General features: G+C 41.6%; 1 long non-coding RNA gene across 1 annotated transcript in view; it reads left to right on the top strand.

The window, feature by feature from the left end:
- The first annotated feature begins 7,740 nt into the window (after positions 1-7,740).
- Positions 7,741-19,808, top strand: part of LOC139560421 (uncharacterized) — a 41,257-nt gene continuing 29,189 nt past the window's right edge. The window contains exons 1-2 of the long non-coding RNA XR_011671936.1: positions 7,741-8,037; positions 8,972-9,013. This is a non-coding gene — a long non-coding RNA (uncharacterized lncRNA). The remainder of the gene's footprint in view (positions 8,038-8,971; positions 9,014-19,808) is intronic.

Raw genomic sequence — 19,808 nt, forward strand, 5'->3', positions numbered from 1 at the left:
GTAGACCAGTGTCAACATGACTGAGAAGACACATGACATGGTATGAAAGACAAAACAAAACAAGATGGGAAATATTATCGACATTACTTTGCACTTTTCACTGGCTGTCCCTCAGGTTGTGGCAGGAGGACACATATTTGGCTGCCAAAACTGCACATTTTGGCTTTTCACCCAATAAATATTAGATTTTTTCTTCATCTTTTATAGTTTCAAATTCTTTGTATTGAATTATAATTTTGGGGAAGAAATATTCTCTTAGGTCTGAGTATTTGTCACATTGTAATAGGAAATGCAGCTCTGTCTCTACCTCTCCCCTGGAGCAGAGTGAGCACAGCCTGTCCTCTCTGGGCAGCCAGGTTTGTCTGTGACGACTGGTCTCTATAGCCAGACTGTGCTCACTGACCAGTCGTCACAGACAAACCTGGCTGCCCAGAGAGGACAGGCTGTGCTCACTCTGCTCCAGGGGAGAGGTAGAGACAGAGCTGCATTTCCCGCATAAACAGACAGTACATGGTGGCAGACTATCTGACCACTGTGACTGATAGAAAACTGAGTCAATGTTTTCCTCAGTTTTCTATCAGTCACAGTGGTCAGATAGTCTGCCACCATGTACTGTAACCCCTCTTTAGTGGGAGACAGCAGCACCAGGTCATCTGCGTACAGCACACACTTGATTTCAGTGTTGTGTAGGGTGATACCAGGTGCTGCCGATTCTTCTAATGTTTTTGCCAATTCATTAATGTAGATGTTAAATAATGTTGGACTTATTGGGCAGTCCTGTTTCACTCCCCGTCCCTGAGAGAAGAAGTCTGTTTGCTTGTTGCCAATTTTAACCGCACATTTGTTTTTAGTGTACATTGATTTAATAAAATCATATGTTTTCCCTCCAATACCACTTTCTATTAGTTTATAAAAAAGACCTTTGTGCCAAATTGAATCAAATGCTTTCTTGAAATCTACAAAACACGAGTAGATTTTGCCTTTGTTTTGGTTAACTTGTTTATCAATTAGAGTGTGGAGGGTGTAAATGTGGTCTGTTGTACGATAATTTTTTAGAAATCCAATCTGGCTTCTGCTCAGGACGTTGTGTTCGTCAAGGAAATGAAGTAGTCTGCTATTTATAATACTGCAGAGAATATTCCCCAAATTGCTGTTAATGCAAATTCCTCTGTAATTATTTGGGTCAAATTTGTCTCCATTTTTATAGATTGGTGTGATCAATCCCTGGTTCCAAATATCGGGGGAAATACCTGCAGTGAGGATAATGTTGAAGAGTTTGAGTATAGCCAATTTGAATTTGTGGTCTGTATATTTGATCATTTCATTTAAAATACCATCAGCACCACAGGCCTTTTTGGGTTGGAGAGTGCATAGTTTTTCCAATAATTCTTCTTCTGTAATTGGGGTATCCACAGGATTCTGATAGTCTTTGACTGCTGATTCAAGGAGTTGTAATTTTTCTTTGTATATCTTTTTTGTTCTGGGCTCTTTGTTATATTGCTGTAGAGGTTTGCAAAGTGATTTCTCCACATATCCCCATTTTGGATAGCCAATTCCTCATGAGGTTTGTTTAATTTATTCCAATTCTCCCAGAAGTGGTTTGATTCTATGGATTACTCAATTCCATCCATCTGATTTCCAATGTGCTGTTCCTTTTTGTTCTTAGGGTGTGTTTGTATTGCTTCAGTGTTTCCCCATATTGAAGGCGTATATTTTTGTTGTCTGGTTCTCTGTGTTTTTGATTAGATATATTTCTCAATGACTTTCTTAGATTTTTGCAATCATTATCAAACCATTTTTCATGATCTGTTATTTTTGGTTTGCTTTTATGCTTCTTTAAATTAGCCAAGGAGGCTATCTCTCTCTGTCTCACTCATTCACTCCGCATTTCTGTATCACTCTCACTCATTCTTTCTTTCTCTTTCTCTCTTTGCTTTTAGTGTCAATCCATTCATTGAAAAACTACCCCCCTCCTTATTCACAAAAAGGAGGGCCACAAAACCCATCAGACAAACTCAAGTCAATTTCCCCACTGAAAGACCAGCTTGATAAAATAATCCAACTGTCTAGAGTCTAGCCAAGCCCCAGCCCTGGAGACATCAGGTTTAGAGCTGAGACATTAGAATACGTTTCTATAGCTGATATTGAGAGTCAAAGCCCAGAGATGAACATAGACCATAACTAGGACCCAGAGTTTTTCCTGATCATGGGAGATTCTCAATTAGGAAAAAGTATGTCCTGTTTCCTTTCCTCGACTCCTTTCCTCGATTACCTGTGAACTTTTTCAAAAGGAGGTGACGAGAGGACTGAGGAAAGGACGTGAGGAATTGAGTTTCTCTCCATATTACATGACGATGAAAAACTCCTAGCTCTATAGTTGACGGGTGACAACAAGAACTGGATGGCAGAGTGTTGAAAGGCCACATCAAATAGAAGTCATCCATCTTTATTCCTCTGTTGGCCTGGGTTTGTCTCTTTCCAGGGCTAACCGCTTACAAGCAGAGGGATGAAAGAGAGAGCTCAGTGTCTCAAGGGGTACATACAATTTAGACACCAAACCGGTTTGGATTGAGCTGCAAATGCATAAAGCTACTACCCTAAAATATTGATTCACTGCCTCTACTAACCTACAATATTTACATTGTCCCCTGCAGACAATCTTATATGTTCATTCACTCATACTATGATCATCTTCTCCTGGTGCTAGTTGAATACCATATACTGTACACTGAGTGTAAAAAAAACATTAGGAACACCTTCCTTATATTGAGTTGCACCTCCTTTTGCCCTCAGAACTGCCTCAATTAGTCCTGGCATGGACTCTACAAGGTGTCGAAAGCGTTCCACAGGGATCCTGACCCATGTTGACTCAAATGCTTCCCACAGTTGTGTAAAGTTGGCAGGATGTCCTTTGGGTGGTGGACCATTCTTGATACGGGAAACTGTTGAGCGTGAAAAACCCAGTAGCGTTGCAGTTCTTGACGCACTCAAACCGGTGTGCCTGGCACTTAACACTTCGTACTTTTAGGCGACCTAAACTGTGATATGCTTAACACCCCGGCTGTCCTACAATCTAAGCTAGATGCTCTCAATCTCACACAAATTATCATGGAACCTACCAGGTACAACCCTAAATCCGTAACCATGGGCACCCTCATAGATATCATCCTGACCAACTTGCCCTCTAAATACACCTCTGCCATCTTCAACCAGGATGTCAGCGATCACTGCCTCATTGCCTGCGTCCGTAATGGGTCCGCAGCCAAATGACCACTCCTCATCACTGTCAAACGCTCCCTAAAACAGTTCAGCGAGCAGGCCTTTCTAATTGACCTGGCCCGGGTATCCTGGAAGGATATTGGCCTCATCCCGTCAGTAGAGGATGCCTGGTTGCTCTTTAAAAGTGCCTTCCTCACCATCTTAAATAAGCATGCCCTATTCAAAAAATGTAGAACTAAGAACACATATAGCCCTTGGTTCACCCCAGAGTTGACTGCCCTTGACCAGCACAAAAACATCCTGTGGCGTACTGCATTAGCATCGAATAGCCCCCGCGATATGCAACTTTTCAGGGAAGTCAAGAACCAATATACACACAGTTAGGAAAGCTAAGGCTAGCTTTTTCAAACAGGAATTTGCATCCGGTAGCACTAATTCCAATAAGTTTTGGGACACTGGAAAGTCCATGGAGAATACGAGCACCTCTTCCCAGCTGCCCACTGCACTGAGGCTGGGAAACACTGTCACCACCGATAAATCTATGATAATCGAGAATTTCAATTAGCATTTTGCTACGGCTGGCCATGCTTTCCAACTGGCTACCCCTACCCCGGCCAATAGCTCTGCACCCCCTGCAGCAACTTGCCCAAGCCCCCCCCCCCCCCCCCCCCGCTTCTCCTTCACCCAAATTCAGATAGCCGATGTTCTGAAAGAGCTGCAAAATCTGGATTCCTACAAATCAGCTGGGCTAGGCAATCTGGGCCCTCTCTTTCTAAAGCTATCCACCGAAATTGTTGCAACCCCTATTACTAGCCTGTTCAACCTCTCTTTTGTATCGTCTGAGATCCCCAAAGATTGGAAAGCTGCCACGATCATCCACCTCTTCAAAGGGGGAGACACTCTAGACCCAAACTGTTATAGACCTATATCCATCCTACCCTGCCTTTCTAAAATCTTCGAAAGCCAAGTTAACAAACAGATCACTGACCATTTCGAATCCCATCATACCTTCTCCACTATGCAATCTGGTTTCCGAGCTGGTCATGGGTGCATCTCAGCTACGCTCAAGGTCCTAAACGATATCATAACCACCATCGATAAAATACATTACTGTGCAGCCGTCTTCATCGACCTGGCCAAGGCTTTCGACTCTGCAATAACAGCATTCTGATCGGCTGACTCAATAGCCTAGGTTTGTCAAATGACTGCATCGCTGGTTCACCAACTACTTCTCAGATAGAGTTCAGTGTGTCAAATCAGAGGGCCTGTTGTCCGGACATCTGGCAGTCTCTATGGGGGTGCCACAGGGTTCAATTCTCAGGCTGACTCTTTTCTCTGTATATATCAATGATGTCGCTTTTGCTGCTGGTGATTCTCTGATTGACCTCTACGCAGACGACACCATTCCGTATACATATGGCCCTTCTTTGGACACTGTTTTAACAAACCTCCAAATGAGCTTCAATGCCATACAACACTCCTTCCATGGACCTCCAACTGCTCTTAAATGCTAGTAAAACTAAATGCATGCTCTTCAACCGATTTCTGCCCGCACCCGCCCTCCCGACTAGCATCACTAATCTGGACGGTTCTGACTCAGAATATGTGGACAACTACAAATACCTAGGTGTCTGTTTAAACTGTAAACTCTCCTTCCAGACTCACATTAAGCATCTCCAATCCAAAATGAAATCTAGAATCGGCTTCCTATTTCGCAACAAATCCTCCTTCGCTCATGCTGCCAAACATACCCTCGTAAAACTGACTATCCTACCGAGCCTTGACTTCGGCGATGTCATTTACAAAATAGCCTCCAACACTCTACTCAGCAAATTGGATGGCCCTCGCTATATATTCATCGCCAAACCCACCTTATCTCAGCTCACTGGTCACCATAGCAACACCCACACGTAGCACGCGCTCCAGCAGTTATATTTCATTGGTCATCCCTAAAGCCAATACGTCCTTTGGCCACCTTTCCTTCCAGTTCTCTGCTGCCAATGACTGGAACAAATTGCAAAAATCACTGAAGCTTGAGACTTATATCTCCCTCACTAACTTTAAGCATCAGCTGTCAGAGCAGCTTACCGATCCCTGTACCTGAACACAGCCCATATGTAAATAGCAAGCCCAACTACCTCATCCCCATATTGTTTTTTTGGTGTTTTTTCCCCTCCTTTGCACCCCAGAATCTCTACTTGCACATCATCATCTGCACATCTATCACTCCAGTGTTAATGCTAAATTGTAATTATTTCGCCACTATGGACTATTTATTGCCTTACCTCCCTAATCTTACTACATTTGCACACACTGTACATAGATTGTTCTGTTGTGTTATTGACTGTACGTTTGTTTATCCCATGTGTAACTCTGTGTTGTTGTTTTTGTCACACTGCTTTGCTTTATCTTGGCCAGGTCGCAGTTGTAAATGAGAACAAGTTCTCAACTGGCCTACCTGGTTAACTAAAGGTGAAATATATATATATTAAATTACTACCATACCCCGTTCAAAGGCACTTAAATATTTCGTTTTTCCCATTCACCCTCTGAATGGCACACATACACAGTCCATGTCTCAATTTTCTTCCTTCTTTAACCTGTGTCCTCCCCTCCTACACGTATTGAAGTGGATTTAACAAGTGCCGTCATCACGGTACCATAACTTTCACCTGGTCAGTCTATTTCATGGAAAGATGTTGTTTTGTACACTCAGTGTATAGTACCTGTGTCTATTTCTAACGCCAACCTGTTGTGTTCACTCACTGCTGCTGCTCACATGCTTTCAGACTGCACTCTCCGGTACAAGAGTCAGCTCCAGAGTTGGTGCAGCACTCAGCCTCCTTGCCCTCTCCCTTTGAAATCATCCAGCGCAGTAGATTACAGTGAGTGAAATCTCAGTCACTTGCATCAATGAACAATGGGTGAGAATAGGTCCTTTGGGGCTGGCTCAATATTCAGGTATGCTATTCACGCACAATCATGCAGCCTATGGCTGTGATGCTGCCCTGAACATAAGACAATCATGAGGACACCCCCTTAATTGGGTAAAAGGAACATTATTATTATTATTATTATTAATACATTGGACTTCGTTATTATTATATTGTCTACGTTCCAGAACATTTAGACAATGATGACTCCACGCCAATTAGTTAACAATATAGTGAAGTGCCATACAGACTGGGGTTGCTTCCTTGTAGGACTACAGCACATTGCATCCATATGGGCTAAACTCTTTGGATAGATGGCCAGTCCCATATGGACTTCCATACAATTCCTTTTTATTTTTTATTATTTTAAATATTCCAATGTTTAAGGTAATTAAGACCATATTGCAAAAAATAATGAGGATATTTGACTGTTATTAAGGGTTGCATTTCTGTTGTTATATTTAGTCTACTGTTTTAAAAACCTATTTCATGTTTTACTTTCTTTCTTTCTCAATACATTTAAGACCATAAAAAATATGCTGCTTGAGAGCTTTCATAGGTGAGGCTCTCTGCAACCCTGTAATGATAGTGCAGAGCGGGAGTAAGCGGGGAGGGAGGGCTCGGGGGCGGGGGAATAGCTAGCGTTGCCATAGTTTTTTTTAAACAATGGCAACGCTAGCTATTCTCTCTTGGAATTTGAAAGGCCTTTCAGCTGTCTTGATATCCTAGCAAGAAATTATATTGGTATAGCAATGTTCCAAGAAACACACCTGCTCCAAAAGGACGCACATGGAATAAAGAACCATTTGTACAAACTGGCTGCTTTTTCATCAGCCCCAAATAAAACTAAAGGTGTAATCATAATGATACATAAGAAACTCAAAATTACCATCTTGGGTAAAGGTGAAGACCAAGAAGGCAGAATCACTTTCCTTAAATGTATCCACAATGGAAAGAAAATTGCCTGTATGTAATGGTTGTAGAGGGTGCACAGTGATTGGTGCAACAGGTCAGCACCTCAGGAGTAAATATCAGTTGGCTTTTCATAGCCGAGCATTCAGTGTTCGAGACAGCAGGTGCGGTAGAAAGAGAGAGAGAGTAGAAAACAGCAGGTCTGTGACAAGGAAGCACGTCCACTGAACAGGTCAGGGTTCCATAGCCGCAGGCAAAACAGTTGAAACTGGAGCAGCAGCACTGATGACTCCTTGCTGGGGACAGCAAGGAGTCATCAGGCCAGGTAGTCCTGAGGCATGGTCCTAGGGCTCAGGTCTTCCGAGAGGGGAGGGAGAGGGAGAGAGAGAGAATTAGAGGGAGCATACTTAAATTCTCACAGGACACCGAAAAAGACAGGAGAATTACAACAGATATAACAGACTGACCCTAGCCCCCCGACACAAACTATTGTAGCAAAGATACTGGAAGCTGAGACAGGAGGGGTCGGGAGACACTGTGGCCCAGTCCGACGATACCCCAGGACAGGGCCAAACAGGCAGGATATAACCCCACCCACTTTGCCAAAGCACAGCCCCCACACCACTAGAGGGATATCTGAAGACCACCAACCTATTACCCTGAGACAAGGCTGAGTATAGCCCACGAAGATCTCCTCCACCGCACTAGCCCAAGGGGGCGCCAACCCGGACAGGAAGATCACGTCAGTGACCCAACCCATTCAAGTGACGCACCCCTCCTAGGGACGGCATGGAAGAGCACTAGTAAGCCATTGACTCAGCCCCCGTAATAGGGTCAAAGGCAGAGAATCCCATTGGAGAGAGGGGAACCGGCCAGGCAGAGACAGCAAGGGCGATTCGTCACTCCAGTGCCTTTCCGTTCATCTTTGCACCCCTGGGCCAGACTACACCCAATCATAGGACCTGCTGAAGAGGTAAGTCTTCAGTAAAAACTTAAAGGTATAGACCAAGTCTGCGTCTCTCTCATGGATAGGCAGAACATTCCATAAAAATGTAGCTCTATAGGAGAAAGCCCGGCCTCCAGTTGTATGCTTAGAAATTCTAAGGACAACAAGGAGGCCTGCGTCTTGTGACCGTAGCATACGTGTAGGTATGTACGGCAGGACCAAATTGGAGAGATAGGTAGGAGCAAGCCCATATAATGCTTTGTAGGTTAGCAGTAAAACCTTGAAATCAACCCTAGCCTTAACTTAGGGCTAGGCCCCTTTTTTCTCCACTTCTTGTCTGAATGATGTGCCCAAAGTAAACTGCCTCTAGTTCAGGCCCTGATGCCAGGATATGCATATAATTGGTACCATTGGAAAGAAAACACTTTGAAGTTTGTAGAAATGGTAAAATAATGTAGGAGAATATAACACAATAGATATGGTAGGAGAAAATCCAACCTGATTTTTATTTTTGAGAGAACATTCTCTTAGAAAGGCAAGAGAAAGGTCATATTGAAAATTAGCTCCCTGTATGCAATTCCTATGGCTTCCACAGGTTGTCAGCAGTCTATGTTCAAGGTTTCAGGCTTGTAACTTCAAAAAGAAATAAGAAATATCAGTTTTAGCAGAAGGACACAGTCTTGGAAATTCGTGTTTGCACGCGCATGAAGACATTACGCACCTGCTAAAATCAGTTTTCTATTGAACATACTTTTTTCCGTAAGAAACATTATAGTTTGACTACATTTCAGGGTATCTGAGGAGTAAATAGAAACGTATTTTGACTTGTTGAAACAAAGTTTAGGGGTAGATTTTCGGATTCCTTTCTCTGCATGTTACTCAAATCAATGGCGCCAACTAAACAGACTTTTGGGGATATAAAGAAGGATTTTATCTAACAAAACTACACTGTATGTTATAGCTGGGACCCTTTGGATGACAGTCAGAGGAAGATTTTCAAAAAGTAAGTGAATATTTAATCATTATTTGTGAATGTATGAAACCTATGCCGTGGAAAAATATTTTGATGTGGGGTGCCATCCTCAAACAATCGCATGGCATGTTTTCGCTGTAATAGCTACTGTAAATTGGACAGTGCAGTTAGATTAACAAGAATTTAAGCTTTCAGCCGATATAAAACACTTATATGTACCTAAATGTTTAAAATCCATAATATTTATGATTATTTATTTGAATTGCGCGCCCTCCAGTTTCACCAGAAGTTGTCCCTCTAGCGGGACTCCTATCCCACAGGAGCCAGTGTAGAGGGGCTAGCACTGGTGTAATATGATCAAATTTTGGGGTTCTAGTCAAGATTCTAGCAGCCGTGATTACCACTAACTGAAATGTATTTAATGCTTTTCCAGGTATCCGGAAAGTAGAGCATTGCAGTAGTCTAATCATTTTTGGACAAAAAGTTTCAGATTTTTGCAATGTTGCGAAAATGGAAAAAAGCTGTCCTTGAAATATCCTTGATATGTTTGTCAAAAGAGAGATCAGGGTCCAGAGTAATGCCGAGGTCCTTCACAGTTTTATTTGAGATGACTGTACAACCATCAAGATTAATTGTCATATCCAACAGAAGATCTCTTTGTTTTTTGGGACCTAGAACTAGCATCACTGTTTTGTCCCAATTTAAAAGTAAAAACATTTCCTCCATCCACCTTCTTATGTCTGAAACATAGGCTTCCAGGGTGGGCAATTTTGGAGCTTCACCATGTTTCATCTGAATGTACAGCTGTTTATTGTCCGCATGGCAGTGAAAGTTAACATTATGTTTCCGAACAACATCACCAAGAGGCAAAATATATATTGAAAATAATAGTGGTACTAAAACGTAACCTTGAGGAACACCAAAGCGTACAATTGATTTGTCAGAGGACAAATCATCCACAGAGACAAACTGATATCTTTCCGACAGATAAGATCTAAACCAGGTAAGAACTCATCCATGTAGACCAATTAGATTTTCCAATCTCTCCAAAAGAATGTGGTGATCGACGGTGTCAAAAGCAGGACTAAGGTCTAGGAGCATGAGGACATGCAGATCCTTGGTCTGACGCTATTAAAAGGTTATTTACCACCTTCACGCGTGCAGTCTCGGTGCTATGATGGGGTCTAAAACCAGACTGAAGCGTTTCGTATACATTATTTGTCTTCAGGAATGCAGTGAGTTGCTGCGCAACAGCTTTTTCATTTTTTTGAGAGGAATGGGAGATTCGATATAGGTTTGGCTATTTCAAGAGAGGCTTTATTACTGCCACTTTTAATGAGTTTGGTACACATCCGGTGGATAGAGAGCCATTATTATGTTCAACATAGGAGGGCCAAGCACAGGAAGCAGCTCTTTCAGTAGTTTAGTTGGAATAGGGTCCAGTATGCAGCTTGAAGGTTTAGAGGCCATGACTATGTTCATGAATGTGTCAAGAGATATACTGTAGGATAAAAAATCTTGAGTGTCTCCATTGATCCTAGAGAATTAGGGCAGCTAGATAATGGAGGAACCATCACAGTGAATGGACAGCCCCGAAGTCTGGGCTTATATCTCAATAACACCAACCAGGAAATCCTCAGTAACACCAACCATACCAACACAACACCCCCTCAGTGTTTCTGTTTCTCTTAGTGTGTGTGTGTGTGTGTGTGTTCATTTGTTGGGTCTCTGGGACACAGCAGACCAGATGGTCCCTTGAGCCCTATCCTCATCCATATTCATGAAGCAGGGTTTGACCCCACAACCTCTGAATGGGTCACCTCTGACCCCGGGCTCTTTAGGGTGTCAATAGATATGAGCCGGGGCTGTGGCAGACCCATCACGCAAATTGCACCGACCCCCACCCCGAATCCCACAACGGAGTGCTTGACCTCTTCATACTGAAGGCATCTGAGAGGCTATGTGAACGCCTGGTTAAGCCCAACCTCGGCATGCCTTCACTGGGGTTCCCAGGCTCGGCTGTGGGGCCTATCTGAAGGTGAACATCTGCCCTAACCAGAGAGGGCCTATAGAGGACTTAGACAGAGGGAGAGGGGTGGATGGTTAGCAGGGTACAAAGCCAAGGGAACAGACTAATGATGTCAGACTGTGGCCGTGTCCAAATATACATACTTGCGTCCTAAATAGTAGGCAGTTTCAGTATGCAAAAAAAAAAGTTTAATAGTATGCAACATTTCGAAAATCAACTTTAAATGCCCAGATGTCATACTTATTTCGGCTTTGACAACAGCTGATCAATTAGATATGGGGATGTGCTGTGATAGTGGGAAACAATGCAATCACGCATGATGCATTCTCAGTATGCGAAAATAGTATGTGAATTTTCTCAAATCAGGTATGGTTTAAATGTGAAGATGTTATACTCATTTCGGCTCTTCATCTATCAGAATTCAATACTCACTTTTCCACAATGCATTGGAAGAGATGGGCTGCGAGTGATAGTCCCTAGTTCTCTTCAAGTAGCCAAACAACAAAACTAGGCTACTTAATTAGGAAGATGCCAAATTGCAAAGCTTCTGCGGTTGTGTTCAAATAATTTTTTTTGTTCTTCTTAAAATGATAAGGAGAATTGCATCTTAGACTACATCTTTGATAACAGAAGTCTTTATTAATATTATTATTTATAGATTTTTTTATGCCCAAAGTGAATTTCTGTTTTGTCACTGAAAAATGTTTATTGTTATCTTAGCATTCAACAGAGCTAAATACTAAACCATCTTTTGATTTCTGAATGTGTCGGCACCACATTCAGGTGGTACGTTGTGCCGGCAGCATACCACCCTGCATCCCACTGCTCACTAAGCAGAGTTTGTGCTGGTTTATCCCTGGATGGGAGAGCAGATGCTGCTGGAAGTGTTTTTGGAGGACCAGTAGGTGGCACTCTTTCCCAGGGCAGTGATTGGGGATATTGCCCTGTGTAGGGTGCTGTCTTTTGGATGGGATGTTAATAAACGGGTGTCCTGACTATCTGTGGTCACTAAAGATCCCATGGCACTTATCGTAAGAGTAGGGGTGTTATGCCGCGTTCAAAACAACTGGGAACTCTGAAAAATACAAGGTCAAATCTTGACGTCAGTGATCTTCAGGTTGGAAAGTCAGAGCTCTAGAAAGAGGCCAGAGTTTCCAAGTTGGATGACAGTTCAAATAGTTTTTTCTGAGTTCCCAGATGTTTTGAACGCACTTAATTCGGAGACTTACGAGTTCCCAATTGTTTTGAATGTGGCATTAAGCCCGGTGTCTTGGCGAAATTCCCAATCTGGCCCTCATACCTTCATGGCCTCCTAATCATCCCAATCTTCCATTTGTCTCATTCATCCACCCTCCTCTCCAGGTTATTACTGTGAATGAGAATGTGTTCTTAGTCAACTTACCTGGTAAAATAAGGCAAAAAAACAACAAAGAAACTAGGGATGCACCGATATCTGACATTTTCCTTGCCAAATAAAACGATACCGACATCGATAACCGATATGAAAAGAATTTGCGGCCTTTTAAGCATTCTAGGACAGTTAAATAGTTAACACACACACATGGACGCAGCGGTCTAAGGCACTGCATCTCAGTGCAAGAGGCATCAATCACTACAGTCCCTGGTTCAAATCCAGGCTGTATCACTTCCGGCCATGATTGAGAGTTCCATAGGGCGGCGCACAATTGGCCCAGCGTCGTTCGGTTTTGGCCGGGGTGGGCCGTCATTATAAATAAGAATTTGTTCTTAACCTTTTGTCAATAGGGGGAGCTGTTAGCATTATTTTTTTTTTTACATTTCCAAATTAAACTGCCTCGTACTCAATTCTTGATCGTACAATATGCATATTATTGTTATTATTGGATAGAAAACAGTCTATAGTTTCTATAGGAGTTGAAATTTTGTCTCTGAGTGGTACAGAACAATTTCTACAGCACTTTTCATGACAGGGTTCAGATTTCAGAAATTTTTACCTCTGATCTGGGGTCTGTTTTTAAGGCGACAGTGAATGCTATGAAGAAACCGACACTGCCTACGTCTTCCTCTGGGTGTCTGTACGTCATCACGTTTTCAATGGAATCGATGGGACGTTCACAGCCATTATAAAAGACGAAAATGTACAGAGACCACCCTTTCTCAACGTGCGCCTGAAGCGTAAAGGACATCGGACCTGCCTCGTTCCAAATCGTTTTCTAACCAGCAGTATTTCTCCGGTCATGTTTTCAGTCGTTATAGTTGTTAAAAACATCATAATGTAGTGAATTTTAACCGTTTTATATCAATTTATATCCGTTTAGTGCGATTTTGAGGAATTTCTTTGTCGTGCACTCTGAAAGTTTGGACACGCTTTAGGGTGTCGGTCGTTGGTGATGGACATTTCGAAGGACAGAGGACATCTATCGACCAAAAGACGTTTATAACATAGAAAGGATACATTGCCCAAGAATATGATGGAAGATCAGCTCAAAGTAAGCAATATTTAATATGATAAACCGTGTTTCTGTCGAAATATTTTAAACGCATATATCGCCATTTTGTTTGGTATAGCTTCACTTGGCCAACCCTGTATTGAAAAGTAAGGATAATTTTAAAAATGTAAATCAGCGGTTGCATTAAGAACTAATTTGTCTTTCGATTCCTGTCAACCCTGTATTTTTTAGTCAAGTATATGATTAGCTTTTAATTAAACTAGATCACTCTGATAGATGACGTCAGACATATTGAGGCTTGATTTCCTAGTATTTTCATTGTGTAACCACGGTTTTGTATGGCTAAATATGCACCTTTTCGAACAAACTGTATATGTATGTTGTAAAATGATGTTACAGGAGTGTCATCGGAAGAATTCTGAGAAGGTTAGTGAAAAAATTAATATCTTTTGGCGGTGGTTACGTTATAGCGCTCTTTGGCTGGAATCGATGCTCTGGTAACGTTGGAACATGTAGTATGCTAACTTATCGATTTATTGTGTTTTCGCTGAAAAACGCTTAGAAAATCTGAAATATGGTCTGAAATCACAAGAACTGGGTCTTTCCATTGCTATGCTTTGTCTATTTTTATGAAATGTTTTATGATGAGTAAATTGGTCATACACGTTGCTCTATCTAGTAATTCTAGTGGATTTGTGATGGTCGGTGCAATTGTAAACTGTGATTTCTACCTGAAATATGCACTTTTTTCTAACAAAAACTATCCTATACCATGAATATGTTATCAGACTGTCATCTGATGGTTTTTTTTATAGGTTATTGGCTATCAATATCTTAGTTGAGCCGAATTGGTGATAGCACCTGAAGGAGTAAGAAACTGATGGAGTTAGAATAGTGGTGTATTTTGCTAACGTGTTTAGCTAATAGATTTACATATTTTGTCTTCCCTGTAAAACATTTTAAAAATCTGAAATGGTGGCTTTATTCACAAGATCTGTATCTTTCATCTGGTGTCTTGGACTTGTGATTTAATGATATTTAGATGCTACTATCTACTTCTGAAGCTATGCTATCTATGCTAATCAGTGTGTGGGGGGTGGGGGGTGCTCCCGGATCCGGGTTTCTGAGGCAGTAAAAGTTAACTGACTTTCCTAGTTAAATAAAGGTTACACACACACCACACCACACTGACCTAAAAGTTACTTTGTTGGCATTTACGTATGTCTCAATTACCAGTAAAATAATCAAAACCTATTTCTTTCACTTACTTGCTGTGCTGTATCGTTGTTCATTTGTTCAGTCGTTTCATTCTCAACCAGGATTTCATCATACATGTCAAGCAGTAAAGTTTCAGCTCCGTCTGTCCGTGGCCTCTCTTCCTTGGTGCACACTGTCACTGTGTCCGTTTCCATCTTGTCCAGCAGTGTATGTAACATTTCACGTAAACCCTGTTTCTTGTCTGCATCGAAGTAGCGGTCCATGTACCTAGTATCGAGCATGGTGGCAACACAGTAAAGCGGCTCAGAGAGAATGCCACCGAATCTCTTGTTCACAGCCTTGAGTACTTTTCTAAATTTTAACCCCACGGTCTGTGTCGGCAGTTTTGTTGAGCAGGCGTTTCAATACCATGACAGAGGGTATCACGTCTGCTGCAAACGCAGTTGATTAGCTTATATCTCGAGTCAGTTGTTCTAACGGCGCTAGGAGTGTGTTCATGTTTCCAAGTTTCAAACATGTTCTCAAATGACATTGAAATGACAGCAGCGGAATGAGAACCAGCCCATTCTTGAGCATGCAATATGGCTTTCCTCAGTAGGAAATCCTCATCAACCCACTGTGCTGTCAGACTCAGCATGCTCATGGGGTTGACATCGCTGGTCCAAATGTCAGTTGTGAAGCTAATAGCAGTGACGCCCATAGCATGTAGCTCATGGATGTGTTTTAACAATACTGTGTAACTCCGGTAGGGAATGTTTTACTCTTTCAAATGACTGCTCGACTTGAACTTGTTTAGAGTTGGAAGTGTGCGCTTAGTATTTTCCTGCTTTTGTTCTGTGTAGCGCTGTATTTTTCGTGGCGTCACTACGTCATCTACTTATTATATAGATATGCATGTCAGCTTTGACATCGGTTTTGCACATCGGTGTTAAACTAGACATCGGGCCGATGTCGATGTTGGCATTTTTAGCTAATATCGGCCGATTCCGATATGCTCACCGATATATCGTGCATCCTTAAAAAAACACTCGGGATGTGGCTGCATTATTGGTGTCATGTTAATTAGACCTTTTGATTTGAACATATGGATTGTTTTCGTTTATTAGGGTAGGCTAGGCTAGGCACCTATTTATTTATTGACTTTCTGGATCAAGCCTTAGTAGTCATTCTGATCTCTTTCCCAATGATCAGTGCTTTTAGTTTATTAAGTTGCGGTTCTGAATTTGCAATGCACCCGACTGTCCACGTTTTTATGTGCAATTGCCTTTTGATTTGATAATTTGAAAAGTTTTGGTGTGTCGTGGTAATACTATGAAAGTTTAGATGCCAATCACCATATAAGTTCAAAGATGAAAAAGCCTGGAAGGAGGAGAGATGACTAGAAATGATTCGGTTGACCGTTTTATGTGTGGATTAATTGTCAGAGTAGAGGACCTTGTGCATTTCAGGTAAAATAACAACTCAATGCGTATGTCCCAGGACAAATTAGCTAGCAACAGAAAGCTAGCTAAATAGGACAAATTAGCTAGCAAGTGCAAGCTAACTAGCTAAATTGCCATAAATGTTTAATGCTTTTCGACCTGTCCCCAAATTAATGTAATTGGTTCAGAGTTTGTTTTGATATTTTAACCTGCGTGTCGTGATCGCGTTTGGTGTAGGGGGACAAAATAAATGTATGCATGATGGCGCACGATGGCGCATGATGGCGCACGCTCACAGCTGGTTTGGGTTGCGTGTAAGGGTCTACAGCCAGCCGCCAGAGAGAAGCAAATGTAACCACAGGACATGTGACAGAGTTGATGGACACCCTATGTTCATCAGTGGACAGAAAGTTCCACAGAATGGAATATAATCACATGCTATCAGAAACCGCTACACTTGACCCCAGGTTTAAGAAGTTAGCCTTCAGTGATGCCAGAGCAATTGATGAGGCTCTTCAAAGAATAACCTCAGTAGCAGGGAGGCACAACCCCAGCAGTCAACTAGCTCAGGCACCAGGGCAACAGGAAGAAGTGGGATCAGATGGAGCAGAAGCACCAGCAGTAGTGCCACAAACGTCTGCTGTTTGGATGCTGTTTGACGAGAGAGCAACTGGGGATGCAGCACGAAGGAATCCCTCAGCAGATACCATGATGGAGGTCCGATCCTATTTGGAGGAGCCCCTCCTCCAAAGATCAGCAGATCCTCTGAGCTGGTGGAAGAACAAGGCCTCTGTCTACCCACGACTTTCTAAAGTCATGACAGGGAGACGCTGCATAGTGGCCACATCCATTCCCTCTGAGAGGGTCTTCTCAAACGGAACAAATAATACCTGAGAGAAGAAACCGCATCAGCCCCTCGAAAGTGAGGCAGCTTGCATTTCTGAATGCATATCTCTCATAACAGCAAAATATGGTCAGCATTGCTGTGCTGCTGGTTATAACATGGCAATAAAGAAGAGAGAGAAAAGAGGGACCAGTTTAATGTTTTAAGTGGGATGCTGCAGTTTTGCACATTGTTATTTATTTTTCTTTGATAGGGTGCAATATTATATTATTATGATGTTCAGATTGTATTCGTTTTGAATTGTTACATTTATATGCACTTTGTTAATATACATTAACTTCTCTGGGATATGTGGGACGCTAACGTCCCACTTGGCCAAAAGCCAGTAAAAATGCAGAGCGCCAAATTAAAATAAATTACTATAAAAATCAAATTTTCATGAAATCACACATGAAAGATACCAAATTAAAGCTACACTTGTTGTAAATCCAGCCAACATGTCAGAATTCAAATAGGCTTTACGACGAAAGCACACCAAACGATTATGTTAGGTCAGAGCCAAGTCACAGAAAAACACAGCCATTTTTCCAGACAAAGCGAGGAGTAGCAAAAAGCAGAAATAGAGATAAAATGAATCACTAACCTTTGATGATCTTCAACACTTACCATTCCCATGTATTGCGGCGCGACACAGGCGCGACACAAAACGCAGAAATACAAATATAATTAATGCCTTACCTTTGACGAGCTTCTGTTGATGGCAATCCAATATGTCCCATAAACATCACAAATGGTCCTTTTGTTCTATTAATTCCGTCGATATATATCCAAAATGTCCATTTATTTGGCGCGTTTGATCCAGAAAAACACCGGTTCCAACTTGTGCAACGTGACTACAAAATATCTCAAAAGTTACATGTAAATTTTGCCAAAACATTTCAAACTACTTTTGTAATACAACTTTAGGTATTTTTTAACGTAAATAATCGATAAAATTGAAGACGGGATAATCTGTGTTCAATACAGGATTAAAACAAACTGTAGCTAGCTTTCTGGTCAAGCGCCTCTAACAAACAGTACACTTCAAGTGACCCTCGTTCAAGATGGCCATACTTCTTCATTACACAAAGGAAAAAACCTCAACCAATTTCTAAAGACTGTTGACATTTAGTGGAAGCGGTAGGAACTGCAAGAAGATCAATTAGAAATCTGGATTCCCAATGAAAACTCATTGAAAAGAGAGTGACCTCAAAAAAAAAAAATCTGAATGGTTTGTCCTCGGGGTTTCGCCTGCTAAATAAGTTCTGTTATACTCACAGACATGATTCAAACAGTTTGAGAAACTTCAGAGTGTTTTCTATCCAAATCTACTAATAATATGCATATCTTATCTTCTGGGGATGAGTAGCTGGCAGTTGAATTTGGGTATGCTTTTCATCCAAATGTGAAAATGCTGCCCCCTATCCTAGAGAAGTTTAACAAGGTTATACTTTAAATGCAAATGTGTAATAGCATCCTTCTTTTTAACATTTATTTCAATTTGTGGGATGCTGCAGTTTTGCAAATTGTTGTGTATTTTTCTTTGATATGGTGCAATATTCTATTATGCTGTTCAGATTGTATTAGTTTTGAATGTTTAGATTTATATGCGCTTTGTTGATATACATTAAAAAGGTATACTTTAAATTGAAATGTTTAATAGTATTCTTTTTCATAACAAACCAATGCATTTTTAAATACATTGTGGTTAAGGTAGAGTATGATTTCATGTAATAATTTAATTATAATTGTTTTAACACCAATCATAGTCAAACTATCGCAAACTGTTTGACTTGAAAAAATACAAAACATATATTTTTTAAAGAGCCGTCTGGGAGCGAAAAGAGATGTCTTTTTTTTGGTAAGCTGAGCCAAACGAGCCGGCTCACTGAAAAGAGCCGGAATGCCCATCATCACTAGTGTATATTACAGCACTTTGGTTTCACTAGTAAATATGTCAAAATGTAACCAAGTTATCTGTTTCGGTCTTCAGTCCTTTTTAAATAGAATAGATTTGGGCTATGGTATTGGTTGAATGTGATAGTCTGCCTATAATCAGCCTGAGTAGGCCTATAACTCCATTCCTATTATATTCCGAGTTTAGAGAAATTAATCAAATTGGAAATAAACTATTATCAGGCTGGTTAATGCGATGCATGCCTGTGGAATTTTGAAAAATCCACCCGCACTCGGCCCTACCCTACTCAGCCAGCCAGGAGCCGCTACTGCGTTATGGCCGTGGCATACTGAATACTTACTAAACGGTACATGCTAAATAGTATGCGACGATGAGTACATAGTATGCAGTTTAAGTATGTAGTACACTAGTACGGGTATTCGGACATGGCTCATGACAACACTGGAGCCGAGATCATATGGGAGATGCAGCATGTACCTCCATGCTCACTGGTTCAGCTCTCTCTACAGCAAGACTTTCAGAGGGTGTCTGGTTGAGTCAGAGTTTCTCAGCATCTCAGAACATCACACACTCATGACATCACTGACACATGGCAGATGGTCCTGAATATGCTCGTCATTCTTCCCTACACCCATGTGATGTGTTTCACCGTTAGCGGAGTTGGTTTTCAGGGATACAGCAGCTAATTAAACATAGCTTCCTTTTACGTTGAAAACGAGATGTGGGAACTCCGCTCAGGGATTTTTTTTAATGCCTACTACGTTAGGTGACACCCATAGAAATACAATGGAATATAATTCTAGTTTTGTGGTTTGCGGCAGATAGCCTTGTGGTTAGAGCTTTGGACTTGTAATTGAAAGGTTGCAAGATCGAATCCCCGAGCTGACAAGGTAAAAGTCTGTTGTTCTGCCCCTGAACAAGGCAGTT

Source organism: Salvelinus alpinus, chromosome 2 (assembly GCF_045679555.1).
Source record: "Salvelinus alpinus chromosome 2, SLU_Salpinus.1, whole genome shotgun sequence".
In the NCBI taxonomy this organism is placed as follows: Eukaryota; Metazoa; Chordata; class Actinopteri; order Salmoniformes; family Salmonidae; genus Salvelinus; species Salvelinus alpinus.